General features: G+C 46.8%; 2 long non-coding RNA genes across 3 annotated transcripts in view; one reads left to right on the top strand and one right to left on the bottom strand.

Moving 5' to 3' along the window:
* Positions 1-625, bottom strand: part of LOC121158081 — a 33,019-nt gene extending 32,394 nt beyond the window's left edge. For both annotated transcript variants that reach the window (XR_005884136.1, XR_005884135.1), the window contains exon 1: positions 458-625. This is a non-coding gene — a long non-coding RNA (uncharacterized LOC121158081). The remainder of the gene's footprint in view (positions 1-457) is intronic.
* A 1,080-nt stretch (positions 626-1,705) lies between these two features.
* On the top strand, positions 1,706-3,855 carry LOC121157753. Its single transcript, XR_005884102.1, has 2 exons — positions 1,706-2,136; positions 3,230-3,855. It is a non-coding gene; the product is annotated as an uncharacterized LOC121157753 (long non-coding RNA).
* The last annotated feature ends 18,339 nt before the right edge of the window (positions 3,856-22,194 follow it).

Genomic DNA, 22,194 nt, shown 5'->3' with positions numbered 1-22,194 from the left:
ATACCTGGTAGGCCTGCTTCCCTCCTCCCCGCACTGCAAAGTGATCCACCTGCCTCCTTGCACAGGCACTGACAATACCGATTGTGTCCACGTGGTGTGTGGGCCTGAAACCAGGGCTGTTTCATCTGCACACGTTAAAACAGAGAGAGTCTACAGGGCGCTTGAGGAGACATTTGTCTGCCTGGTGTTTTTGACTCTTGAATTTGATTGATTTTGATTTGAAGCGAAAAACCCAATCAACAGGAAGATTTTTTTAGTAAATCAATCAGAACCTGATTTTCTTAAAAGCTCATGTGGCTCGAAGGACACATACGTAGAAGTTTTCATAGAGAATTATAGATTCTAGCCTTTTAACTTAACAATAAAATGTATATAACATTACCCTGACCACACCACCCACTTTTATATGTCTAACGTAGCGGAATTAAAACCTTTCATAAGGATGCACAGCCCTTACCACCATCGGTGTCTGGAACTTCTTCCTTTTTCCCAATCTGAAACTCTGAATCTCAAACATTTACATTCCTTGTCCTCAGCCCCTGGAACCATCACTTTGTTGTATGAGGTTAATGACCCCGTGTAGCTCATGTACATGAAACAATCCAATGTTTGTCCTTCCACATCTGGCTTTCTTCCTTTACCACAGTCTCCTCAAGATTCATCCACGTTGTCACATTTTGTAATTTCCTTCCTCTTAAAGGATGTGCAATATTCCACAGTAAATGTTAACTGCGTGTTGGTCCTCAATCATCCAGTGGAAGATACTTAGCTTGTTCCTTTCAGCTGTGTGAATGATGTTCCCACACGCCTGGATGCACAGATAACCCTGCGAGCCTCGGCTTTCATCTCTTGCTGGTATATACCTAGACATAGATTCCTGGCTCATGTGGTAACTCTGTTTTAATTTTCCAGGAAATGCCATACCGTTTTACACATTGGCTTCTCCATTTCGTACTCCCACTGGCAGTAGCAAAGGATTCAATTCATTCACATTCTCACCAGCAAGTGTGACTTTCTAGATTTTTCTTTAACATAACCCTAGTCTTGATTTGGATACTAATTTATCACATGATCTTCTCCCAATAAGTATGACACTGGACACAAGATTCCTTGCCTAGAAACAAGAAGGTTGTAAAGCTCTCCGATCGCAACATTTCCATCCCAGTTTGACATTGATTCTTACTGTCTTCTTCCCAATGACTCAGTTTCTTATCTTGCTAATGGGGGAATAATCCTCACTCTCTGAAAGACCTGTTGTGCTAGTGAAACGAATCAGAGATGATAAAGTAACTTAAAGGGTGTTGGATGACTGTGAGGTGAAAGAGTAAAAGGCAGAGGAGGGAGAAGCACAGATACTTCGTGCGGGTAGATTTGCACACACAAGACTCTGGATACAATGGGAGGGGGGAAGAAGAAGGTTCAGCAGAGGAAATAAAAACCAGTGAAAGAGTCCTGCCCTCTGCAAGCTCAGTGTCTTTGGGGAAGCAGAACCATAACTGGATGAATAATGACACAGTGAGATTAATGCTTCAGCAAAAGCAATTCAGTCAAATGCCCTGCATGTTTATAACAGTAATAATTTAATATAGGGACCTGGTAACAATTGATAGAGGCAATAAGAAGCTGAAGCAGCTTAGAGAATAACAATAACAGGATGAAGGCAACACCCATTAACTGGAAAGAGGAAGGAAGAGGCAGGGCATGGGAACTGGGGATTCAGGGTGACCCAGAGAAACCTCAAGGCTGACTCGTAGAAACTGAAGTTATGGAGGTAATGTGGCTGCTTCTGGGGCAGAGAGAAAAGGGGAAGGTATCCTGGCTTCTCGCTCCTTCCCACCAGGGGTTGAATCCAGCTAGAGGTCATTTGACACAGACCCTGGGAAATGTGATCTACACCATTCCAGCTTCCTCCCTCTTCTGCAGATCAGAGTAGAAGGGAAGAAGACAGGTCTTCAAGAGAATCAAGATGAAAAAAGTCCCAGAAAACCTGGAAAGATGAAAGTATAGCCCAAAGCCAAGAGCAAGAAAGGCGTCTCAGGCCAAGATACAACATGATCCAAGGTTTATATAGAGGAAGTATGCCTAGCCTGGTCACACGGTGAAGGCATCGGTTTGGCCAAGCAGCACCTAACCTTGGTGAGTACATCCACTCCTGGCTATGCATATACATAGATCCACAGTCTTCCTGGAGCATGCCCTCAATCCCTGTCTGACCACTGCTGGGGATCTGTAATCTATTTATTCCTCAAAATCCATGAATGCTCTTTGATGTGGGAGCAAATGAATTTTCTAGCCCTCTCTAGATGCTTGATGTGGGGTCCTGATGCAGCCTGCTGTGCCGAAAGCAACTTTATCACTAAATCTAGAGAGGTAGTTCAAAGAGCCCCCAAAGAAGGGCTAAGAAAGCCAGGGCATCAGAGACACTCAAGGGACCTAATGGGTTCATGTCCATCCACAACCTCAACAAAGGGGCCTGATTTGGCAATGGGGTCTTGCAGATGTAATCAAGAAGAATCTTAAGATGAAATCTGCCTAGACTGAGACTGGTACCCTTAGGGGAAGGGGAGAAGACAAGGAGAGGCACACAGACACTAAGGCCATGCACAGATGGAGACAGAGACTGGAATGATGGTGCCACAAGCCCAAGGACACCTGCTCCCTCACCTCCCAGCCCCTAGAAGCTGGAAGAAATACAGAAGGGTGTGTCTCCCTGCAGCACTGAGAGAGGGCATGGCTTTGCTGACGCCATGATTTGGGGCTTCCAGCCTCCAGATCGGGGGGAGAAGACATCACTGCTGATGTTCAGTGACTCTGTCCATGGTGATTTGCTATGGCAGCTCTAGAAAATCTATATAACAATAGCCAGGACTGCACAGCATTGAACAGCTCATACTGCAAAATCTCAGCATCACCTGGTGCCAATTTGTGGGTTCCAGATAGGAACTGAAGGCCCTATGGTTCCAGACAAAGTCATTTCTCAATATCAGTGCTCCTATCACTGAGTTCTACATTCTTTCCCCTCAAGACCTTTCCTCAAAGAAGCAGAGAATACACAGGCAGGTGGAGAATGTCCTTTGCCTGTCCTATGTCCCCCTCCTAGCTCCCTTCTCTCCTGCCCATAACTCTAGTCCGTTCACACTTCCCCAAACACCTCAAATCACCCTGCCTTGTTTGGCTACTGTAACCTCTGCCAAAATCCATATTTAGTTGTTGAAATTTCCTTGCCTAGGCACCTCTGAAGCTAACGATGGAATCTTTGAAAATGACATTAGAAGCAAAACACAAACAGCAGAAGACATGAAGCTACCTCGAGTCCATCTGTTCAAGAGCAATCCACTCAGAGCTCCCATTTCCCATGTAAAACAGAAGATGTGATTTATAATTTATATCTCACTGGTACAACCCTGATTGAAGCAAAGCACTTTGATGCAATGTTGGTTTCATGCTAGTGGAACACCATTCCAAATCAGAGAATATTTAGAACTCTAACTCCTCTGCTGCTACTTTGAAGTAGGAAGATTTGTATTTTATGTGCTTTGCTGAAAAAAAAAAGGAAAAAAATACCTACACTTCAACATGCATGTGGTGGAAATGTGAAAACATTCATGTGTGAATCAGCACCAAAATGTAATTACTGCACTAAGCGTTGAAAATATTTATAGACTCATATCTCATGCCGAAGACCTGGTTTCAATAACTCTCAGAAAATTGTGAAATTCATACTTTGTTTTCTTGGGACTAACCTAATTTATTTGAAATCTGCAACATATGAAGGACAGAATCAAAGAATGTCAACTTTCCATCACCTCAGCTAATGATCTAATAAAGATGCCATGCATGTGGGTTGTGTGTGCATACCAGTGTGTGATCGTCTCTCGTAGAGACAGAGAGAAAAAGATAGAAGGAGAATACATTGAATTTTGGAAGACAGTTCACCCATTCTTACAGAAATGAGGGGATACATTTATCACAATACAACTAAACTATCAATCAAGCTCAATCTTGCATTTTTGTCAGGACAATACTAGCCAACTTCTGGATCAGCAATTGGTGCTGACTGAATCCCTGGGTCCCAGGTTTTGTGCCATGGACAGGCAGCTCCCTCTTATGGAATGTGTGTTCCAGCGAAGCACCAGACACCACACAAACATGCAACAAACCTTTATAAAAGCCCCAGTGAAGTTTTTTTTTTAAGATTTATTTATTTATTGGAAAATCAGATATACAGAGAGGAGGAGAGACAGAGAGGAAGATCTTCCATCTGATGATTCACTCCCCAAGTGAGCGCAACGGCCAATGCTATGCTGATCCAAAGCCAGGATCCAGGAACTTCTTTCGGGCATCCCACACGGGTGCAGGGTCCCAAGGCTTTGGGCCATCCTCGACTGCTTTCCCAGGCCACAAGCAGGGAGCTGGATGGGAAGTGGAGCAGCCGGGATTAGAACTGGCGCCCATATGGGATCCCGGCGCATTCAAGGCGAGGACTTTAGCCACTAGGCCACGCCGCCGGGCCCCCCAGTGAAAATTTTAAATCCAGGTGAGGAGATAGAGAGCACTTTCAGGGGAGGAGACTTTCAGAGGGAGGACATTGGAGCTGTCACCTGAATTCAGTTAGCGAGAAAACAATGCAAAGACCCAGGCAATAACCATTCCAATCAACCAAAACAGCAGTGCAAAGGGCCTGGGGTTGCAACAAGCTCAGGTTAGAATAGCAATAAAGCTGATAAAGTTGATGAGAGTAGAGCAGGATGAGTGGAGAGTGACAATCAGGTCAGGGAGAAGAGTTTCCAAATCCACACCCAGAAAGGGTAAATCAGATGACTGCAAGTGGAGTTAACAACCACATGAGAAAAGTTGTGACTGCAAGCTTCTGTGGTTTCTGGGCATCTGGGGAGGAATGGAAGGCTTCTGTCACTCACGAAATCACAATGCGCATGACAAGCCCATGGAAAAGGGGAACACAAAGGCTTTACCTCCAATCTGGATTAAGCTGGTTTAAGAAACATTCAATCCTTCAACGGTTATTGACAGAGGGCCAGCAATAGGCTGTAGGTTGTGTGAGCACACAGCTGAGCAAAAGCAAAACTGATTAGAGGAGAGGGGAAAAAAATACACCTGGCAAGCCAAAATTGCACTCTTACTGAAGAGCAAAGAGATTAGGTGAAAAAAAAATAAGAGAAAATTTAGGGAATGCAGATGGGGGCTTCTGCAAATGTCTGGTCCAAGAGAGAAGTTGCTGCTTCTGCCAGGAGGAGAGGGAGAAAAGAGTGATCAGCTTTGAGAAAGAGACTTAGGAAGGTCATGACGGTCCTGGGAGGCTTCTGGGAGGTATACCTGTTGACTTGTTTCAACCAAAGTGTGAGCAGAGGTGATACAACCATTGCAGGTGGAATCTGCAAGCCAGTGAGTGAGCGGATGAATCGTTTCCCTTGGCCATGAAATCTGCCACCATTTTTAAACTGCAGCTCGTTGTTACCCTGGGTCCCCCATGCATGGTCCAGAACAGGGTCTCAGCTAGTCCATAGACCACATAGAGTGAACAAGAAACAGACTTCTGCTATCTGAAGTCCCTAAGATGAGGGGAGCATCTTGGACTACAGTAAAGCTTAGCCTATGCGGAGGAGGCAGAATTCAAGGTGTTTCTCAAGCACAACAGAGTCCTTGGCTCATCAGCCCCTCCCAGCTCGGTCTGATGTGATTCAGGGTGCCAAGAAGGAAAGTGAATCTATCTTCAGCAAATGTGGCCTTTAATGCTAGCAAAGCGCTTTGAAGATGAAAAGTTCTCTGCAAGTGCTAAGCATTATTATTCTGTATCCAATGTCAGCAGGCACTTAAAAAAATTCAATTAGACTGCCTTGCCATTGTTTTATGATGCAACCATCAGGCATTTCAAAGGGGTCAAATCATGGCAGGCATATTTAACTCCTAGTAGGACCAGAAAGTAATTGGAGTGAGCTGGCCAATGGTTCAAAAACTAAAAGGCCGAGTGTTCGTTTAGTGGTGTGCCTCATGGGCAAGGGTGGCCCCATGAGGATAACGGAGTTAGAGTGATCATTTAAAGAATACAGGAGGTCAGATTAGAAAGTGCAAAGACTGCAGCATTGGTGTGTGTGAACTAGCAAGTCGGGGACCAGAAACCGTGGACACACACACATCCTTAGGCACAGATGCTTCTCAAATTAAAGCATCTCAGGGCTGGTGAGCTGAGCTGGAAGCTGGGATGCCATTCGTCTCAGCCCTGTCACCCTGATTTTACTCCTGCTGTTAAACAACTTCAATAGTTGTCTTGTTTGCAAGTGTCTTACTTACCAAAACGGGAGAAGGGGATAAGAAGGAAGAGGACCACATGAGGAAGGGGAGGAAGGCACACTTGGTATTATCAGGTGATTGGGATGAGCCAATGGATAGATGTCTGCAGGTATCTTGTCCATGCCCAAGTTTCTACAGTTTAAAAAGTATGGGAACTGGGATGCAATTCAAATCAGACTACATGCATAGATGCACAAAGCAAAAGTGGCTAATCTATTCTCTGTCAGTGACTTCATCCTTACCACAGCAATTGTCACTGGCAGTGTGTGTGGGATGGTGAATCAGAAATGAATATTGTCAGCTTACTAGTTAAAAATGACTCCACTTCTTCTGTTGGAAGCATTTCAGTTAATATCACCTCTTACTGTCCTTATGTTTGTGGGATGGGGAAGTTAAGCAGATCTTACCTTCATCTGCTCTGTAAGAGGTACTTGTTGCTGGGGACATGATGGCTGCTCAGCTTTGTTCCCATGACTCGCCCAGCTGCATGGTCCAGGTGAGGTGGATGAAGCTTAGCTGCAGAATGGGGCCCTGGCAAGGGGACAGTCAGACAGCCTGTGACCAAGCACCTGTCTCTGATGTGCGCACACCTTTCCTGACTGCAGGAAGTGGCCTTCTACTCTTTCTTCTCCTCCGGGGCGAATTCCTCTACCTTGGGGCGTCTCCTTCTCAAGGTGCCATTCACCCTTCACCAGAGCTATGATGGCAGACTGGTGTGCAGGAAGCATGATTTATAGGGGGTCTGGATGCAGAATACAGGCATTTAATATCCTCAAAATATTTTCCCAACTTGTGAGAGGGCCAATTCTTTTGGACAAGGGTTTATTTTGTCTCATAAAATACAGGTATGGTTAGGAGATGTAAGGCAAAAAATATGTGCTTTTTCAATCACCAGTGGATAATTGGAGTTTGTTAGGTGGTTCATGCAATCCAAAGACTTCATTTCCCAGACTCATTCATCCGCTCAGCTGGTCTGCTCATTACATGCATCCACACCCCAGCACAACCCTGGGCCCTGAGGATCAGAAACTATCAAGAGGCCCTAAGAGCATGCGATCCATGACTGCTGTGAGAAGTGCCACAAAGGTAGAGTACAGGGTGTTCTGTGAATGCTGGAGATAGGCAAGGGGACCAGGGATGCCTACCAAAGCAGATGACAAGTGGTATGAATGGACACAAAGAGGTTTACAAAGAGGAAGGCTATGGAGACGCAGGGATGGAGAGGAGAGGCAATCACAACACAAGAGACAGCAGGTGCAGTGGTCCCGATATGGGAGGGAGCCCCCAGAGATCCTTCTCTAAGTGATCTCTCCAAGCAAGAGTGAACAGTGAGTCGTAGAAAGGTCCTGGAAGAGTGAGGCTAAAGGAAAGGGCATGAAAACAGGCAGCTTAACAAAGTCACCTCCAGGTTTTGGAACCTCATTCTGATTGTTTCCAAACTGATGATCTTAAGGCAACTTAGCCAGCTCTGTGCATTTGCCAGCTCCTCTCTGGCCTTCCTAAAGGAAGATTGGCTGGAAGAACCTTCATGCCTGCCCCGTCCTGCCTTGTGATGAAACAGACCTGGGCCTGGGTGCTAGGGTGCTAGGGTAACTGTTACCTTGCCTTCCAGAAACCCTACTACCAGCAGATCTCAGCACTGGGAACTCTCAAAGCTTCCACTCTCACGCCAGCACCTAGCCAGCCTCCATATGGGGACACACACTCCAGAGCTCAGAGGCATGCTAATTGCTGTTTCCAAATCCACCAGTTGCCCTGCACAGGAGTAGCCAAAATGATCTCTTCTGCCAGCAAATACTATCATGTGACTCCCAGCTTTGCAAATTTCCAAGGTGCCCTAGCTCTCAGGAGAAGGAAAAGAGGTTCTTGATCCAACCTACAGGAATTGGGGAGATCCAGCTATGGCTACGAAGATCCACCACTCTGGCCACATACTCTAAACAAGCTCCCCTTCCCACTGCATTAGAATGCTGGGTCTTCTCTCTAAGTCCCTGGGAGGGGCTGTGCTCTCGCCTGCCCAACATCCACCCCGGGCTTCGCTGCCCTTTTCTCTGAATGCCTGACAGTTCAGCTTCCCAGTCACCCCTTCTGTCACCCTCCCTTGAAGGGGTCACATTGTCTTGAGGCCTTCTACCCCAACCTGGATTTGAGCTCCTTGAGAGCAAAGTGGAGAAGGCAATCATAGGACAGGGACCAAGGCTCAGATGGACTGCTGCACAAATACTAGGTGAAGGGATGTACAAACGGCTGCAATGGGAATGAAAGACAGAAATGGCCACCTTCCCAGCATCCTTGGACAATGACCTGGAAGGCTTGGCATGAGCTGCCCTCCTTGTCCAGTCCTTTGCTCCCCTGAGCTCTTTGCTCCCAGCTCTCTAGCACACCTGACTCTGGCCTCCCTGGTATTCTTGGAATTCTGGCTTCCTAGAGTTCTGCAATATGCCAGCTAATGCTTCAGCCCCAGAGCCTTTGCTCTTGCTGCTTCTTGTGCCTGGAATTCTCCACTGCTAAATATCCAGCTGACTGCTTCCATCCTCTCTTTCCTTAATGTCTCTTTCCAAAGTGACACTCTCTGATCTCTCTGCATAAAATACTGACAATCCTTCCATGACCTTCCTACCCTACTAATTTATCACCATGTGTTCTGTATGTATCTCTGAAGCCTTAGGACATGCACTTATTTCTGCAGGTGCCCCCACCAGAATGCATGCTTCTGGCAGGTAGGCGTCTGGTCTGCATTGTACTCTGCTTTAGCCTCAGTTTTTACTAGAGTGCTTGGCATGAATGCATGCATATGAGTGAATGAATGAACAAGTCCTGAGCTCAGAGCTATTCGGGGCCCTCAACTCAGTGATCATCCTTGCCAGGACAAATGAAGCTTATGTCCCAATGCTGTGGCATGGTGGGCTTGGTATACTAAATGAGCATGAGGTAGAGTCTTTGCTGCTCTACTTCCCATCCAGCTCTCTGCTAGATCTAAAAAAACAAAAAACAAAAAAAACAGCAGAGGATGGCTCAAGGTTTGGGTTCCTGCACCCACATGGGAGACCTGGATGAAGCTTCTGGCTCGTTGCTCCAGCCTAGCCCAGCCCCATCCATTGAAGCCATTTGAGGAGTGAACCAGCAGATGGATGATCTCTCTGTAACTGTACTTCTGAAATAAAGAAAATAATCTGAAAAAGAGAAAGAAAGGAAGAAAGAAAGAAAGAAAGAAAGAAAGAAAGAAAGAAAGAAAGAAAGAAAGAAAGAAAGAAAGAAAGAAAAAAGAAAGAAAGAAAGAAAAAAGACAGAAAGAAAGAAAAAAGATAGAAAGAAAAACGAATCTTGGCCTGAACCAATTTCTTGTCCAGGCAGATCTTTTTTTTCCCCCAATAAATTCATAGCAAAATGCTAACTTTTATTAAGCGCCAACCATATTGGCAGCTACTCTTCTCAGCATGGTGTATATGTATGTGTAACTCTTATAGTATCATTTTGAGGAGACTCACAATCCCCACTTTCCAGATGAAGAAAATGACCAGAGAGATTGGATAGCTTTCCCAGTGTCACGTAGCTGGTAAATAGCCAAGCTGGCATCTAAAGCCAAACCTCCTTTGGCACTGGCAGATGATGGCTCTTGGGGCAGCTCCAGCATGCAAGCTTGCTTGAAAGCTAGGAAGAATTGTCTGTTTTCAAACATTGGGCAAAAAGCCTGTAACAGAGACCACAGATACAGGATGCCTAAAATGTTTGCCAGAATAAGTACATTGTGTGAAGGGTTCCCTGGGCACTTCACATGTGTGCAAAGAAGGTCGAGGAAAAGAGAGGCACATCTTTAGCATAAAGTATATCTTTAAAACTTTATGTTCAAAATGTTTATATATTGTTTGAAATATAGCATGAGATAGAGGGAGAAAGAGAGAGAGAGAAAGATCTTCCATGCACTGATTTGCTCCCCTAAATGCTCACAATAGCCAGGTCAGGCCTGGCTAAAACCAGGAACCTAGAACTCCATCCAGGTCTCTCATATGGGTGGCAGGGACCCAAGTACTTGAGCCATGATCTATGGCTTCTTAAAATATGAATTAGCAGTAAGTTGGATCAGAAAAAAGGTAGGCCCTGGCATGGTAGCTTAGTGGCTAAATCATCGGTTTACATACACCAGGATCCCATAGAGGTGCCTGGCTGCTCCACTTCCCATCTAGCTCTTTACTTGTGATCTGGGAAATTAGTAGAGGACGGCCCAAAGCCTTGGGATCCTGCACCTGCATGGGTGACCTGGAAGAAGATTCTGTCTCCTGGCTTCGGATTGGTTCAGCTCCAGCCGTTGCAGCCACTTGGGGAGTGAACCAGCTGACGGAAGACCTTTTTCTCTGTCTCTCCTTCTCTCTGTATATCTGACTTTCCAATAAAAAATAAATAAATCTTAAAACAAAGAAAAAAGAAAAGAAATAGAGTGACCAGGTCTCCAGGCTATGGGAGTGTCAGCATGATGACCACACCACAGCACCAACCAGAGATGCCAGCCTCCATCGATGTCTGAAAGAAAAGAGCCTCTCTGTCTGGTAAGGCCATGTTTTCCCAGAGCAGAATCACAGACTACCAGGGCTAGATTTATTCCAAGTTTCTCATTTATTCCAAGTTTCTCATTTTCAGGATTCAAAGAGGAAAGGAGCTGAGTCCCGCAGTGATGGGGTGCACCCAAGGTTAATGCCGCTGCTGCTCTCCCAAGCTAGGGCCTGGGCTTTGGTGTCTAACTGGTCCTTCCCTCCCCCCCTCATTTATCAGATACTTCCCAGCCACTCCCAGGGCTGCCACCAGCCTGCTTCCTCCCTCCCTCTTGGCCTTCCTCCTCACCCACCACTGCTAGGCCTGCGAGGACAAGGATGACTCCAGCTACAAATTAAGCGAAGGAGAAAACTGCATTGATCTGATCTGAGCAAGGCAAGCACAAGGCTCCAATTTCCTCTCCACATTATACAGGAAGATCTGGGCCACGTGGGGAGCCGGCAAGGGGCCTTTTGATGTCGGCCTTCCTGCAAGTAACAAGCAGTAGGACATGAGAAGGCTTCACCTCCTCCATGCAAACTCACAACAGCAGGCTTCCAATCATGCTTGAAACAAATCCAGAGATGAAAAACCAAGAAAGGAAACCAAGAAGGGAGAGAGAGATGATTGTTGTTTAGAGAGCCTTAAGGACCATGAGACCCTTTAAAACTAACTACAGGACCTGATAAAGAGCTTACAAACACTTGTGACACAGCCCTGGGCTGAGCTTCTAGTCTGCCTGGACCAGAGCCCTCCCTCGGCTACATGGGTACATCAGGACTCTCTGCACTTGAGATGGGACTTCAGAAAGCTGGGGCCATGGGCCAGCTGGGGACTCCAGTTCATACTGATGTTTCCTCTTGCAGGAAACCCTCCTGCCCAGCCCAGTTATCTGGGCTTTCCTGTGGGACGTGTGCCAACAATGTGCAATTGCCAAGTAACAGGCATGCTAGAAATTATGGTAGCATTTAGACTCCAAGGGGAAGAAGCAATTGTTCAGCCTCTCTCTGTGTCTCTATTTCTCTCTCTCTCACCGAGATAAGAGGTTAATGTGGGGCTCCTTAAGATTTTTGTATGTGCCCCCTTGGGTTTATTCTATAATAGCAGCAGCATTTACAAACATCTCAAGGCACCAGCTGAAGATCAAAGGTCTTACATCCTTTCCACGCTTTCCTGCCTTTGCTCACCACACTGGCTACCAAAAATTATTTAGCAATCAATGGGAAAGAATAGATACAGACAAGAAAGAGAAAAATATAGTGGTACTTTTTTTTTTCCTTCTGCTAGGACGAATTAGGTCATATGTATTAGACACCTCTCTTAGTTGAATCTTCTACTTAATGACTTTTTTTAATCACCCCAAAAACTCTTTTCATTGTTTCAGAGATGAAGTGAGTTGATGAGTCATGAAGTGATGGAGTCCAACTTCCTGTCCAGGTTTCTTTGATTCTAAAGCCCGAGTTCTTTCAGATAATGCCAAGAGGCATGAATCTTAAAGCAGCCACAAGTTCCATTACCAACAACAACAGGACTGAGTGTGGCATTGATGTTCCTTGAAGAAATGACCATAACGTGACCATGACACCTGCTTAAACTTGTTCTGACCAGTGTTGTTGACTCTGCCAGGAGTGTGACAGTCAGCAGGTTAAGGCCTCCTAGAGACGCCAGAGAGAAATCAGAGTGCGCCTGCTCCGTGCTCAAGTCCATTTTCACAGCCTGATCTCCACCCTCAGCTCTCTCCATCTGCATCCCCCCTGATTACTGAGCACTTGACCTGAGTGCTGGGCAGATGCCTCACACTCAACACAGCTTATACAGTAGGGACATTGCCCTCTACTTGTCTTTCCCCAGGTCTTCTTCATCCCAATGAATGCACTGCCCTCTTCTATTTTTTAAAAAAATTATTTCTTTATTTGAGAGTTAAAGTTTCATAGAGAGAGGGGCAGAGATAAAGAGAGGGAGATATCTTCCATTCATTGGTTCACTCCACAAATGACTGAAACAGCCGGGCTGGGCCATGAACTGCATTGAGGTTTTCCATGTGGGTGGCAAGGGTCCAAGCACTTGGGTCATCACCTGCTGCTTTTAACCAGGCACTGACAGGGAGTCGGATCATAAGTGGAGCAACCAGGCACAGCATGGTGGCCTAGCAGCTAAAGTTCTCACCTTGAACACACCAGGATCCCATATGGGCACCGGTTCTAATCCCGGCACCCTCACTTCCTATCCGACTCCCTGCTTGTGGCCTAGGAAAGCATTCAAGGATGGCCCAAAGCCTTGGAACCCTGCACCCATGTGGCAGACCTGGAAGAAGTTCCTGGTTGCTGGCTCCTGGCTTTGGATCAGTTCAGCACTGGCTGTTGCGGTCACTTGGGAAGTGACTCATCAGACAGAAGATCTTTCTCTCTGTCCCTCCTCCTCTATATATATATATATGATTTTGCAACAAAAATAAATAAATCTTAAAAAAAAAAAAGTGCAGCTGCCAGTTCAAGAATTGGTGCTCAAATGAGATGTCAGCATGACAGGCAGCAGCTTTACCTGCTCTGTCACCATACCAGACTCACACTGCTGCTCTTGTAGTAGATCCAGCCAAAAGCTCTAGAAGTATCCCTGAGTTGGAGTCCCCCAGAAGTGACCCTGAGAAAAAGGTCGTATTCTCTGAGAGATACTCAGAGGAAGCAAAGTTGAGGAGTGGGGAGACATGAGGCAGGACAGAGATGGAGCCAATAAAGAAAGTGCTGTTGAGTGCAGGTGCTCTTGGGCACCTGGGGTGCAGATTCTGAGGGCAATCCAGGAGACAGTGTAGATGGTAGGTCTCAATGCTCCTTCCTCTACGGAGTGAGGGATCAGTATATGCGCCAGCTCCCATTGGTCACTGTTGAAGCTGCTATTGGGCTGTCTTTCTGGGACATGGGACAGTGAGCTCCAGCAGACAGAGGAAACCCTCAGGCAGAAACATAGGGAGAGAGGCCCCAAAAATGGCAACCAGTGCTACTCCAAACCGCCTGACAGCCACACCTCTTTCCGCACCACGGTGCAGCCAGGCCATCTGCAAAACCTATGGACCCGGAAGAGGCTCCTGGCTTCGGATCGGCATAGTATCGACCCGTTGTGCTCACTTGGGGAGTGAATCATCGGATGGAAGATCTTCCTCTCTGTCTCTCCTCTCTGTATATCCGCCTTTCCAATGAAAAAGCTGTTTGGAAAGCTGGAAGGAAAGCGGGGCTGCCGGGATTAGAACCGGCGCCCATATGGGATCCCGGGCGTGCAAGGCAAGGACCTTTAACCATTTGCGCCACCGCGCCGGGCCCATGTTTCACTTTCCATCCAGCTCCCTGCATGTGGCCTGGAAAAGCAGTAGAGGATGACCCAAAGACTTGGGACCCTGCACCTGTGTGGGAGACCAGGAAGAAGCTCCTGTGTCCTGGCTTGAGATCAGTTCAGTTCCAGCCATTGCACCCAGCTGACAGATCTTTCTTTCTCTATATATAGATATGCCTTTCCAATAAAATAAATAAGTCTTAAAACACATGTTAACTCAAAAGATTTTTTAAAAAAAAGTAATTCGTGGTGATGTCCAACTTTTTGGAATTCATGCAGCTTTTCATTCTACACATTTTTCATGAACTATATGACGACCTTTCATTGGCATGAATTTCAAAAATTTGGGCTCAAAAAAAGTCCCTCATCTTTTGAGCCCATTTTCCACAAACTTTTAGAAGTGCCCTCTCATGACTAACCCATCCCCTACACTATAAGCTTTCCAGGGTCAGCCCCCACCTGACTTGTGTCAGCTCCCTTTGGGATCTTGACTCAAAGTAACTTCTCAGCACAGGGCTGCGAGACAGATATGGAGCAATAACTGTTCCTCTGCCCAGGGTCCTCACTGTGTCCATCCTCTCTGTCCAGGCACCTTTGCAGAGAGAAGAAACCAGCCCAGCCAAGATTCCTAGACCTACCCTACAGCAGGGCCCCAGGGCTCTGGACCCTTAGGTATGGATGGAACCCCTGGAAAGAGTGAGTGGATGGGAAGATCCAGCTAAGACATGCCCTACATAGAGAGGAGCACACCTGGGTTTGCAGCATAAGAGGATGTATCCCTGACAGAGCAGAGGAAAGCAACCAAGGAACCGTCTGGGCACACGGGGCAAAGCAGACCTCGGAGAGAGACAGTCCCAGTTCAGACTGCCACCACCAAACACTACAAACAACTTACTCATCTTTCTCACAGACTCTGAAGTTCAAGATCGGGGCGCCAGATGCTTTGGTTCCTGGTAAGGGTCCTCTTCCAGACTTGCCCGTGGCTGCCCTTGTGCTGTGCCCTCATTTGTTGGAGAGGGAGATCATCTCCCTCCTGTTCATCCTTCTAGGGGCACTAATCCCACCATGAGGACTTCAACTTGATGACCAAACTGTCTCCCAAAGATCCCACCTCCAAACGGCAACATGTTGGGGGTTGGACTGCAACAGTGCAAAGGTTGAGAAGACACAAACATTCAGTCCCTCGCAGAACTCCAGCATCTAGTGTTTGCACAGCACTTTCAACACACCCGGTGTGAATAGCCTAAGTTACTCTAACTGCTTCATATATATCAGTTCCTCATACCTTCTAGTTAACACTATCAAGACTGAGGTTAGGGGAAAGCAAGTATGATACCCTGAGGACTCTTTTATTTATTTTTAAGATGTATTTATTTTTATTTGAAACACAGATATATATAGAGAGAAGGAGAGACAAAAAGAGAGATCTTCTATGTACTGGTTAAGTCCTCAAATGGCTGCAACAGCCAGAGCTGGGCTAGTCCAAAGCCAGGAGCCAGGAGCTTCTTCTGGGTCTCCCACATGAGCAATGGAGCCCAAGGATTTGAATAATCTTTAGTTGCTTCCCCAGGCACAGTAACAGGGAGTTGGATTGGAAGTGGAGCAACCAGGACTCAAGCTGGCACCCATTTGGGATGTCGGCATAGCAGGCTGAGGCTTAAACTAATACCACAGTGCTGACCCTGTACTAAGGACAGTTAGGAGAGTATGGATGCACTGAATAGAAAGAAGCACCTAGCACGTCTCTTGGGGAATGAAAGCTTCCCTGGACATGACAAGGAGGAGAAATCCTTTGGGAGTAACATTAGAACTAGGGATAGGGGTAAGGAGATGAACAAAGGCAATCAGTGAGGCCACCTGTTTGGTATTAGAGCCTCAGTAGGAATACTGGGACCAGGAGGCAAGAGGAAACCTGTCACAGAATGATGAGGGCCACAGGAGGGCAAAGGAGCCAGGGCAACACTGGGAGCTGGTCAACAGCAGATTCCTCTGGGAAAGGTGTGAAGACCCCAACAGTCAACACCAGAAACAAAGATAAGGGCAAAGAGGAAATAAAATCGGTTTCTCTTTCTTCTCTCCTCCTTTCTCTGCTTGTCTGTCTGTTGTGTGAGTGAGAGATTATGGGTGCAGATACCAGCTGGAAGGCATGGCTATGGGCTATCTGGGAGGACAACAGCCACCCATGAGGTAAATGGGAGTTAGGGGTCAGGAGACACAGCATCAGCTGAGAGAAGCCAGGCAGATGGTAGTATGGACTCAGAAAGTCTGGCCCTAGACAATTGTGGATCAAATGTTAAATAATATGATTGAAGATATCATAGATGGGAAAATTTACAAACAGTGGAAATATATCTGCCACGATTCTGAATATGGGGAAGGCCCAGATCAAGATGTTTGGCAGGTTCAGTGTTTGATGAGGACTAGGTCCCCATACAGTGACTTCTTGCTGTGTCCTCAATCTAATAAAAGGAAAAAACGAGCTCTCCTGGGCCTCTATTATAAGGCCACCAATCCTATCTTCAGGGACTGTGGATGCCCTCACTTCTCGATTCCATCACACTGTGGGTAGATTTCAACATGCAAATTTGGGGGGCACACAAATCTTCAAACCCAAACTGAATACAATATAATGTTCCTGTCTTTACCTCCTGATAGCTATTCAACTCTAAGGGACAAACTTTTCTGCCAACCCAAGGCAGGGAGACAATTTTACTGGCATGTGATAATCAGCCCTCTGACTTATAGCCCAAGCTGCCCTAGACATAATGCCAAGCCTGTGGAGTTGGATAGATAACCCCCCAAGGTCCCACACAGGGCACCATCCCAGAAGCAAACACACAAGGGAGCCCAGCACTTCTTGTGCCTCTTGTAATCCCTGTCGGCCTTGTGAAGTCATCAATGGGCAAGAGCTGGGCATTACAGACTCCTCCGGTCCAGTACGTGCATCTGAGAACCCAATACCACGAAGATGATCTGGGTCATTCCAAAGACAGTTGAAAGCTCAGTTCCATAAGCCAGATGCCACTGTGTTGGCCTTTGTGCAGGGGCAACTGAAATCTTTCAACAGGGAAAAGAACCTTGATTGTTATTTTCTCTGAAGCCCAGGTGTTACTGAGGAAGCCAGCTTCTATGACTCGTACACACAGACTAATTTGTACTGCAGTTGCTCACACTGACTGGGGGGAGTGGGGAGGAGGGAGCTAGTGGCATGCAAAGCACATTGCTGGAGACAATCTGCCATTGAATTGCCTCTTAATATTCTAGTCCATGGGCCAGCAGTTGCACTAGAGCATTAGAGCTTTTTTTTTTTTTTTAAGGAGCAGGAAAACCCCACACACATTCTTTCAATTTCTAAAGGGAAATTTGACTCGAGCTGTAGAACAAAGGACGAAGAAAGAGAAGTAAAAGAAAATCAAAGAAGAAGTGATTTGGATTCAAGGGGATCAGATGTTTCATTTATTGCAGGTTGGAGACCTTCAATCAGCCAAATGAAAGGAACATTTGTATTAAAATACCGACGAGGCAGCAGCAGGCCTTGATCGAGGGCACGAGAGTTAAGTTACAGCAATCTTGCTGAGAGATACGAACCCACCGTCCAGCATGTCTGTTGCCAATGTTGGAGGTTTTCTGTGCTCCCAACCTGAGATGAAAGGTAGTTGTTTTGACGTCTGAGTCTGGAAACCAGACTCTGAAAGGGAGCAGGGTTCTCAAAGTGCAGGCTGCAGGCATCCTGGGAGCAGGAGGCGCTGACAATGCCTTGGCTTCATTCACCTGTTGCTACAACAAAGACCCCCATCTCCCTGGCAAGCAAGGTGTGCACGGGAATTGTGAAAATATCTTCTGCTAAGGGGGAGGCTCAGGGGAAAGAGCGCTGGGCTCAGGGCCAGCTTCCATGTGAGTGTGAGTTCTAATTTATAGATAAGGGGAAAATCCATGTTTGGTAAAGCATGAGTATGCTGCTACTGGGAAATTCCCTCAGAATGACTTGAGGTTGTTATGTGATCTGGGACACGCCCTTGAATTTCTCTCAACCTTGAATCTATAGCTTCAAGGAGAGATATAAAAGTAAAACTACATCTATTCTTTAACTGAGGGACAACTTCTATGAATTAAACACTTGGCCAGATGGGGGGTTTCAAGATCGCATCAACAGGTTGATCATGAAATGAGAGAAAGGAAGGACTATTAACTCTAGCTCTCAAGAAACAGTGTTGTTGGGCCTGGTGTGATGGTTTAGTGGTTAAATCTTCACCTTGCAAGTGCTGGGTACCTGTATGGGCACCAGTTCACGTCCCAGCTGCATCATTTCCCATCCAGTTCCCTGCTGTGACTTGGGAAAGCAGTTAAGGAAGGGCCAAAACCTTGGGATCCTGCACCCTCTCGGGAGACCCAGGAGAAGCTCCTGGCTTCGAATCAACTCAACTTTAGCCACTGTGGCCATTTGGAGAGTGAACCTATGGATTTTTTCTCTGTAGATCTGATCTGTTTTTCAATTTAAAAAGAAGAACAAGAATCAGTGTTGTTATGAAATAAGAGTGGGAATCCAAGAGTGAACCTGGTAGGTCTTCCTAGAAGAGATGACATTTCTTATAGACTTTGAAGGCTGAATATGAGCCTCACAGGCAACAAAAACAAAAAGAAAATTGTTTTTGACTGATGTTAAAGTTTTCTATACACCAATGAAAAAATGATACAGAAAGTTCACAGGGAATGGAAATTTGGTGCAAGAAATTTTGAAATTCACATATAGTTTTTTAATAGCACATATGTGTCATGACCTTCTCTAAGATCCCTTGCATACATGGACTTTAATTTTTTTTTTGCACCAAAATAACCAGCTTGCAAGTCCATGCTATACCAAATTTTTGATGTACCCTCATACAACAGGAACCTTTTATGAGATCAGCAAACACGTGCATCTACCCCATTAACCATCTGTAGCCCGTGCAAACTGCTACTGGAATCGCAAACACTATAGCTCTGGTTGGTATGTCAATTACTTCTCAAAGTGCAAAACCAGACTCATATGTCTTTGCCTTAAACTGTATCTCCCTCCTGTTGACTGGAGCTGCCGTCATCTAAGAGTGTGGGGTAGGCATTGGGGGTCAGTCTCTTATGGACCTACCTCTCGCTGTCCTTCAGCCTCAGCCATGCCCTGCCCCTTGGTCCAATCTTTTATCTCCGCTGTAGTCTTTTCACCCAACCCATGCTGGCTTCCTCTGCAGGCTTTCAGCCCTCAGTGGCCCCCACTGAACTTGGGATAAAATACAGAGCGAGCATAGCCTTTATGGCTCTGGGCACTTTAGGGCGAGCCTCCCAGCCTTGCACTCCAACCTTTAGTGAGCACTCCTTTGCAATGTAGATGCAGAGCGCGGAGGGATAAGTTTCTGCTTGCAATGTCTGCATCCACTCAGAGTCCTGGTTTGATCCCAACTGCTCCCCTTGAGATTTGGCTCCCTGATGATACACCTGGGAACAGATCATAGTCCAAGTACTTGGGTTCCTCACACCCCACTTGGGACCCCAGATGGAATTCCTGGTGCCTGACTTCAAACTGGCCCAGCCCTGGCTGTTGTAGGCATCTGAGAAGACAACTGGCAGATGGAAGATCAGTCTCTTTCTTCTCTCTTCTCCCCCTTCTCTGTCATTCTGTCTTTTGAATAGATAGATGGATGGATAGAGGAATATTCCTACTTAAAAACAAACAAACAAAACAAAACAAAAAACAACAACCCACAACCCTCTTGGGACATTCCTGCCGCAGGTTTTTGTGCTTTCCATGTGTGACTTTGTTGCTGAGTTTAGCTGAGGAATCACAGCTAGCCTCAAGTTCTCCCTGTGGAAGCTCTCCTTGGCTGTCACAGCCTGTGGTCCCTCCTACGCTCCACGGGGCACAGCAACCTGGAAACAAGAGGGCACAGTGCAGAACCACCAGGTGGGTGGGGTCCTGAATGTTCCAGAAGTAGAGAACTCATTCCAGAAAGTCATTTTTTTTTTATATATAAAAGCCTCAACTCGGCAAGGATCCTTCATCCCAGCTGCAGAAAGAGAAAGCAACTTCACATATTGGAAAAAGGCCCCCGGGCAGGAGAAGATGCAAAGCCACAGCTGGCACCGGGAGCTAGGGAGGTTACGCAGGAAACCCAGATCAAACGGGAGACGGGGCCAATTCCAGGTAGCACGTGGGCCACAGCCCTCATGGACACTCACAGCGGAGGGCCAGGGCAGCCACAAGTCGGAAGGACCCTACCAGCCAGGGGCGCGCCTTGCCCCGAGCCTGCAGGTCAGTTAAATTAGCTGGCCAGTCAGAGTGTCCATGACAGACACCCAAGAGAAACAATCTCATATCCTGTGAGGGCATTGTCCTTCCTGCCTTGAACACCAGATATTCTCTCTGCAAAGCCAGGTCTCAGACTGGAATGCAGGGCCCAGGCCAGTGATCAGAGAGCACGTGGTGGCCCCCGAGGACAGGCGGGTATCCTGGCCCAGTTCCTACCCTCTGTTACCAGGTTTCCCTACAGACATCAGACACAGGGACCTGCATGAGAATGTTCTCTTATGAAAATATTTGCTCAATTTTTAAAAACACTACCCAATGGAAAAGAGCAAGCTTCCCAGCGTCTGCACAGATAACGGACCTTGATTTGGAGAGAATTTAAAAGTCTTTGTAACTCCTTCTCTGTGGCTGATAACCAATAACCTGCCATTTTGTCAAATTTGTAAAGATTTATTTTATTTATTTGGAATAATAAATAAGGAGAGAGAGGAGAGACCATGCACCCTTCCATTCACTGATTCATTCCCTAAATGTCTCCCAATGACCAAGCAGTGCCAGACACAAACTAAAGGAGCCAGAAGTTCCATCTGGGCTTCCCACATGGGTGGCCCGGGGCACAGCAGCTGAACCAGCCTCTGCTGCTTTCCCAGGTTCATGAACAGGATTGGAAGCAGATCAGCTGGGTGAATCAGGCACCCACACGGGATGCCAGCATTGCAGGTGCCACCACAATGCAGGTCCCAGGTCCGCCTTAACATGTGGGCATTCAGCTAGGCATCAACACACAATCATAGCCAAGAACATTTCTCTGCGTGTTCCCTAAATGGCTTTAAAAAATGTTTATTTATTTTTATTGAACAGTCACATGTACAGAGAGAGGAGAGACAGAAAGATCTTCCATCCACTGATCCATTCCCTAACCAGCCGCAACAGTCAGAGCTGCATCTACCTGAAGCCAGGAACCCAGAGCCTCTTCCAGGTCTCCCACAGAGGTACAGGGTCCCAAAGCTTTGGGCCATCCTTGACTGTTTTCCTGGGCCACAGGCAGGGAGCTGGATGGGAAGCAGGACCGCTGGGACATGAATCGGCACCCACCCACATGGGATCCTGGCATATGCAAGGCAAGGATTTTAGCCATTAGGCTACCGCGCTGGGCCCAAATGGGTTTTTGAGTAGCATCTGGATTTCTACTTTAACAGAATTTCAGAACAACTAAATGTTTATGATACTAGCCAGACTTGATTCCCCTCTAGGGTGCTACAGTTTGGGAAGTGGAGATCCAGAGAGGAAACAGGCTTGCCAAGGACCCCCACATGAGTCGGAAGCCACATGAGCACCCTACATGTGTGCTTGGACACTCTTTGTTTGTGTTTCCCAGTTCCCAGATGTGTTGAACCACAGGGAACTGGAGGAAGCAGCTTGGCAGTGGTGAGATTCAGGCTTGGTCTGCGCTGTCATCCAGCCTTCCCATCTATCATCCTCGCTGTTCCACCCCAAGAAGACAAGTGGCCAAAGCAGAGGGAACTGACACAGAGTCATGCACCAGCAGGAATGACGTCCCTGCCTTCTTCATCTGCATGCTAGGCACACCCATCCGGCCCCTGGTAGCCACACACAAACTCTCCTGCCCTTGTGCTGGGACCTCCCTGGAAACCTGCATGACTGCCTCAGCTGCTCCTGACAGGTGGTTAAAGATGCTGCATAAGCCAGAGCAGTGTGGGGAGGGTGAGCGGTGGCTTGCTGTGGGCATCCCCTGG

Source organism: Ochotona curzoniae, unplaced genomic scaffold (assembly GCF_017591425.1).
Source record: "Ochotona curzoniae isolate NIBS_2020 unplaced genomic scaffold, NIBS_Ocur_1.0 contig_3622, whole genome shotgun sequence".
In the NCBI taxonomy this organism is placed as follows: Eukaryota; Metazoa; Chordata; class Mammalia; order Lagomorpha; family Ochotonidae; genus Ochotona; species Ochotona curzoniae.
Note: the sequence above shows the minus strand (reverse complement) of the source record. Positions and strands in the feature narration are given on the sequence as shown.